The following is a 7,500-nucleotide window of genomic DNA, read 5'->3' as shown; positions in this document are numbered from 1 at the left end:
GTGCGTTTGGTAGGGAGGAGGGGAAGGTGATGACAAACACATACACACACAAACACACACACACATTCACACATACTATTTTGTATGATTGGTTGAAGATCTAGCAGACAAGTGGATATAATGTGTGGTGCTTAATAAGCAGAATCAGAATGCTGTAACAAAACATATTCTTTGCTGCAGTTTCATATAATCAGTTATGAAATACTGCAGTATCATCCGGCGTTGCTCGGGTTTGTAAGGGAAATAACTATATAAGCATTTTTAGAGAGTTATAACCAACAAATAAGCAAAAAAATGCACTAAAAATGGGAAAAAAATGATGGTAAATTTTTTTTTAAATCGTTGACTCATCGTAGACATTTCTAGAGAGTTACTTCCCTTATATAATAGCAAAAAATGCATTAAAATGGAAAAAACTGATGGTAATTTTTTTTTAAAATCGTAGACTCATCGTAGACGCGCGCTAATACCCAGAAGGGCTCGATATGAATTACGACTATAAGATACCCGGTTTTGGTTAAACTGCACCGCAAAATGTGGGAGTAGTTAGGAATCTAAATCGTAGGAGACAGACACACAACTTCTCTTTTATATATAAAGATATGACGGATGAAAAGATCGCGTGCGAAAATGCGAGATCATTGATGCAAGGCCGACGTGAATAGACCAACCAGGATATTATACAAAACCGGAACATGGGAGACTACAGGAATAAGGACACACATACAGTCAAGCAGACATACACACGCACGCGAATACTGAAACACAAATACTCACAATGCGTACATATATGTAAATATATATACGCATAAACTTAGACAAAACTTAGATGTTTCGACCAAAGATTGGTCCAGGCCATGTCTAACTTAATAGCGCCACCTGATAGAATTATCTAAATCCTGTTTAAGTTAAGTTTTGTTTATGGTTCATTCAAGTAGGGAGTTCTTGTTAATTGAGTTGTATCCAGGTGTGGGTGGCTTATCTGCTACATACACATATATGTATGTATACATGCATGTATGTATCTATCATGTACTTATATGCACACACACACACACACACACATAAACACATACACACGTGAATATATACATATATGAATGTGTCTATCTACCTATGAATGCATGTACACACACACACACACGCGCACATATATGAATGTATTCATATACACATACATATATGTGTGTGTGAATGTACATATAAATATGTGCGAATATGTGTATATATCTATATATAATTATTTGCGCTGTAACCAGTCCCAGTGCCAAAAGGCAATGTTTATATCCAACTAAACGTGGATGTTTTGTTAGAACGTTGAATACAGCGGCATTTGCCTTGAGAGTTCCTCTTATATAGACGCATGGTGCATAAAAGCACAGACATATCTCGTAGCGAGACGCGAATCGTCTGGCGTGTGTGGCAGGACTACCAGATCCCTCGACTGTGCCACGCATCTATATGAAAGAACTGAAGAGGGTGAGTTTGGTGCGAATTCCTATTATTTGCTTGGGTACTCATTTTTTTGTACACTTTATCCTTTTATTATGTTAACATTGCAAAGTCTGCTTCTTTACGATTTGATCACGTGAGCTGACAACATCATATCAATTTCTCTACTTTCAGTGCTAAAAGACATGAGAAAAGTGTGAACATACAGACAACAGAAACATGCCTCCTTCGTGTCACTATATATACATATATATATATATATATATATATATATGTATATATATATATATATATATATATATATATATTATATATATATATATATTATATATATATATATATATATATATATATATGTGTAGCCCCTTAAGGGGTTTGTACGTCTCTAAATGTGTGTCATGAGTGTAAGTATGTAAATGATAGTAATAACAGCAGTACACATTGGGTTTATACAAATACACACGTGTATATATATGTATATATATGTATGTGTGTATGTATGTATGTATGTATGTATGTATGTATGTATGTATGTATGTATGTGTGTATGTATTTATGTATGTATGTGTGTATGTATGTATGTATGTATGTGTGTATGTATTTATGTATGTATGTATGTATGTTATGTATGTGTGTGTGTATGTATTTATGTATGTATTTATGTATGTATGTATGTATGTATGTATGTGTGTATGTATTTATGTATGTATTTATGTATGTATGTATGTATGTATGTATGTATGTATGTATGTATGTATACGTGTGTCTGTGTCTGTGTGACTGCGTGTATGTACATTGATACATATGTAATATACGCACTCACACATGGAAGCATACACACGCACATGTATATATGTAACTGAATGACAAAAGAAAAGAAAACAAAAAAAACAGAAGTTAGCTAATCGCTTTCATTAGTTCACAGCTGTTTCAGCTATAGGGAAACGTGTACTAAAATGTGATTGCCGTTGCAAGACCTTAGCGCTTCATCAGAGCCATTTTATTTGTCGACAAAACTTACTCGCTGATTTGCTTTGAAGCATAACGATATTGAGTTCGAGCAATCTGTTAATTGAACCACTATGGCTAAGCAGAATCATGATATATATATATAATACATGCACATACGTACATAATACATGCACATACACAAACATACACTCACATATATACACATACGTACACACACTCAAACACACATGTATGTATTTATATATATGTATATATATATATATGTATATATATATGTATATATATATGCATATATATATGTATATATATACACACACACGCACGTGTGTATGTGTAAAAGTAGTACATCTGGATTTATTTACGGGAAAAAAGAGATTGTAATTCACTATGTAGTGTATATATAATTCATTTTAGAAGTTGAAAAAACTGCATTAGTTACTCTGGTACTCTGGTGTTCATGTTCCTAATATAACACTCCTTAGTATACTATATATATTATATATATATATATATATATATATATATAATATATATATATATATATATATATATATATAATATATATATATATATATATACGAGTATGTGTGCGGGTGTATGTATAAGTTAAAACTTAGTAATAGTTTCGTGACAAGTAACATTCTATTCCTCTTCAGACGATATTAGATCAATGAACGTATCCCGAATAACCTATTCTTATATCAATTTACATGACGTATAATTTATTTCAGACGAGGCGTCATGACAACAGGGTTTTATATCCAAGTTGCACAATTCTGTTAAAATCTTTTTGCCTGAAAGTGATTTTTTCTCGTAGAGCGACAAAGTGAAAGAGAGAAGTTAGAATCACCAAAGTGTTTTGAAGCGATTTCTCAGGTTATTGTTATTCCAGGAGAAACTAGCAAAGACCCAGAAAAGAAATCAGAAATGATGCATGTCAAGAAAATACTCATAAAATGAAAATAATAATTGAGAAAAAATGGGAATATGTGATAATCTGTTTAATATGGTGCGGCTGATGAGTGTTTTAAAAATTCGAGTAGGTGCTTGTGAGAATAGCAACATTTTATACAAACATCTGATATTATATACACATAATTCACGGAAAATTTGATTTTATTCAAAACTAGACTTTTCTCTGCTGTACATTAATGACATATTTTAGAGCCATTATTGTATGATCTGCTCCTCTTTAGGATTTTATAATCTCAAAGTCAGTAGTAAACTCTTTTAAATGCAAAATGTAACTCATGAGTGTGTTATTTCCCTGGCTTTTTGTTTGACGTGCCTACTGATATAATATATATATATATACATGAACACAAACAAGCAACTATATGCCCATGCACATATGTTTGCTTATATTTGTATATATATCTGTGTTTATAATTATGTATGTATATATGTATATATATATATATAAGTATGTATGTATGTATATATATAAAACAAGCCCATGAATGAGTAAATACATCTATGTATAGTTTATATTTGTTTGTATATGTGTATGTGTGTGTGTGTGTGTATGTGTGTATGTGTATGTGTGTATGTGTGTCTGCGGGGTATGTATATATGTAAGTAACTGTTAGTCTGTACGTGGGCCTGTGTGTGAAAAATTATAATTAAATATTAATTAAATAAAACGACGTATTTCCTCTGTCAGGTTCAGTGCCGCACTCACCTGGTTTACATAAAAGGATAGTTTACGGAAAGTAAAATATTTTGCAAACTAGATCCCTCCTTCTCCTTCACTCTCCTACTCTCTCACTCACTCTGTATATGTATTTATATACTTTCATTATATATATAATATATATATATATATATATATATATATATTATATAGAGGGTACTATATTCATAGGTACCGCACGCTAGGAGGGACCTTTGCAGTAAAAACTACTAAAATAAACAAATTTTACCGAATGCAAAACTTCAAAGCAAGTCATTTAAAAAACAGAATTTTTTAAAAATGACTTGCTTTGAAGTTTTGCATTCGGTACAATTTGTTTATTTTAGTAGTTTTTACTGCAAAGGTCCCTCCTAGCGTGCGGTGCCTATGAATAATAGTACCCTCTATAAAATATAAATAAATATTTTAAAAGTGGAAAATTTACGGATTTTTTCTCTTACGAGGTTTTCACGCTAACTACTGATAATTTCTTATAAAGATTTTATCCTTAATTTTAAATATAATATATATATATATATATATATATATATATATATATATATATATATATATATATATATATATATAAACAAAGTCAGAATGCGATAAAATAAAATTAATTATTATCGCTGGTGTTTCTAGCACAGGCCATATATTATTCATATATAAGTACATTGTATGTACTAGATACACAGAAGCTTGATAAATTTAGTGAAATGAAAATAAAAACTTTTAGATAAATACATAGATACCTAGAATGATAAATGCATATGTGTATAATTTGAAATTATTGCAAATCCCAAATTCATTTCCACTTCAGGGCTTTGTACGATCTCTATCCACATAGGTCGACTATTTTGATATTACGTCACTTCCGCTTTCATTGCGAATTGCTACAAATCGTTTCGCTTCTGTTTTAGGATAATAACAGTGAATATAAAAAGGGACAGAATCTCGAATGCAGATTTTTTTCTCTATCAGATGAATACCAAGTAGGATATGAAGTGGTGGCTTAGTTCAAGTATTTCTTTTAAAATATAATACTTGCCTTTTAATATTTCTTATGATTCGCTGTTTAAAGTCAATATGTATGCATATATGTAAGTATGAATGACGATGTGTGAATGTACGTATATATATAAATATATATATGTGTGTGTGTACGTTATTGTGTACAAGACAGAATACTTATTAAAGTATTGCCGGCACGAGAAGAATATTCTCCTCCTTCATCAACAGTTCGAGAATATCAATTCTCTTTCAAGAATTTCAGAAGGGGGCCGTCAGCAAAACATGGGCAATAAATATAAAGCATATAAAGCACTAGCATTGAGAAATTGATCGAATCATTTGGACAAGTCTCTTATAAAGAAACTATATTATTCATCACTAAAAACAAAACGAAAAGGAAAGGGTGAGCTGTACTCTACCTGCCGACACATGAACAAATTCTTTCTTCAAATCACGAAAATAACAATTTATGTCTAATTAATATCATTCACTTGAAAGAATACTGATCACAGACTTCTCTTCTCAGTCTGAGGATAAATGCAGTCGAGTAAAAAGATCTTATTGAATGAAACTGTGGTTCGAATGACGTGCAATCAAATATTATATATATATATATTATATATATATATGGTGTGTGTGTTGTGTATATATAATATAATATGTATATATATGTATATGTATATATATGTATATATTTATATGTATATATATATGTATATATATTGTGTATATATGTATATGTATATTATATGTATATATATATATGTATATATATGTATATATATATGTATATATATATATATATATATATATATATATATATATATATATATATATATATATATATATCTGTAAATGTAATATGCGACAATTATTCGGTAGCCATGATAAAACTCCGAGTTGTATATATATACATATATAAAGGTGTGGAGCGGCGTGAAAGCATCTGAAGATGCCAGGATAACACGAGTAAGACTCAAAAGAGATCTAAGGGAAAATGGTACGATCGAGAAGGTGAATGACAATGACCTTTATGTGTGCACAGTATGTGACAGAACATGCCTTGTCTTTGGCTGGCCTCAAATCTCATCTGCGAACGCATGGAAAACGAACCTCCACCAACTATTCTGACTATATGTCTGTGCACACCTTTGAATGCAGTGGATGCCAGACAGTTTTCAAATCCAACGGAGGCCCCAAAAGACATGTTAATTATAATCGTGTACCGCCGACAAGTTCTCGCTCGTCGGCAGCGGCATCGAACGCGAGTCCGGTCTTATGGCGCAGAGTCCGGTCTTATTGCGCAGAGAAAGACTGAGTAGTATGCGACGTTATCGACGAACACCACGATCCGTTCATGCGCCTCACCAATTAGACGACGATGCCGAGAACTCGCCACCGCTTCGATAACACACGGACACACACACGCACATATATATATACCACACACACACACATATATACATACATATACATACGTATATTTATATATATATATATATATTATATATATATATATATAATATATATACTTATACACGCACGATTATGTATAGATATATATAATCTATCTATCTATCTATCTATCTATCTATGTGTGTGTGTATATAATATAATATATATATATATATACATGTGTATGTGTGTGCATATATATATATATTTATATACACCTACTTAAATGCATGCATGCAGTCATATTTACACAGATACACACACAAACATATTCAGACACACATTACACGACAGCGAGTCGCTAAATCATTCGTAACGCGGTTCTGTGTTTCTCTTATTGGCGGGAAAATTATTTGTACGTGGGTCACTAAATATTGTCCGGCACCAATCAAGGCTCTATATATTTGAAACTTTTTCTGAATCTTCCAAAAAAATGAGCAGCTTCCAGTGTTTGATTTTGGTTTTGTTTACTAAATGAAGCGCCAAAAATCCACGGAAGGCTTTCAGAATTGCTCGGGGAACTGTATGTTGCCGTTTATGGTATGAAAAAGTGAAGAAAGCTGTGGATTCGTGAGTTATCTGTCAGCCGAAGACATTATTTTTCTGATATCTTAGGGAGAAGCTTTTGGCCAGTTGAGCAATTTTTTTGATTAAAACATTAGGGGACTATGTTGAAAAATAATCTATGTATAAAAACATAGTATTGTAATAAGTTTAATCAATGTTACAAAAGTAAAACTAATTAATGGTAAAAAAATAAACCAGAAAAAACGGGTCACTGAACACTGTTATTCTTTTAGAGCAATCAGAAATCAGAACAACTGCAGTGAATGAAATTCAAGAACGACAACTCAACCGAGGTTTCAGGTTCAAACCTCACCGAAGTGAGTTGAGAGTTACCAACCTAGTGACGCTGGTTCATCTAATGGTCCCTCGAA

General features: G+C 31.8%; 1 protein-coding gene across 1 annotated transcript in view; it reads left to right on the top strand.

Annotated features, from left to right (window-relative positions):
- The window catches only part of LOC115221551 (solute carrier family 22 member 5-like), a 31,553-nt gene extending 29,632 nt beyond the window's left edge, over positions 1–1,921 (top strand). Inside the window, exons 8-9 of the mRNA XM_036510707.1 lie at positions 1,627–1,690; positions 1,799–1,921. The gene's annotated coding sequence lies outside the window, so the exon portion shown is untranslated. The remainder of the gene's footprint in view (positions 1–1,626; positions 1,691–1,798) is intronic.
- The last annotated feature ends 5,579 nt before the right edge of the window (positions 1,922–7,500 follow it).

The sequence above is a fragment of the Octopus sinensis genome, linkage group LG18 (assembly GCF_006345805.1).
Source record: "Octopus sinensis linkage group LG18, ASM634580v1, whole genome shotgun sequence".
Classification (NCBI taxonomy): domain Eukaryota; kingdom Metazoa; phylum Mollusca; class Cephalopoda; order Octopoda; family Octopodidae; genus Octopus; species Octopus sinensis.
Note: the sequence above shows the minus strand (reverse complement) of the source record. Positions and strands in the feature narration are given on the sequence as shown.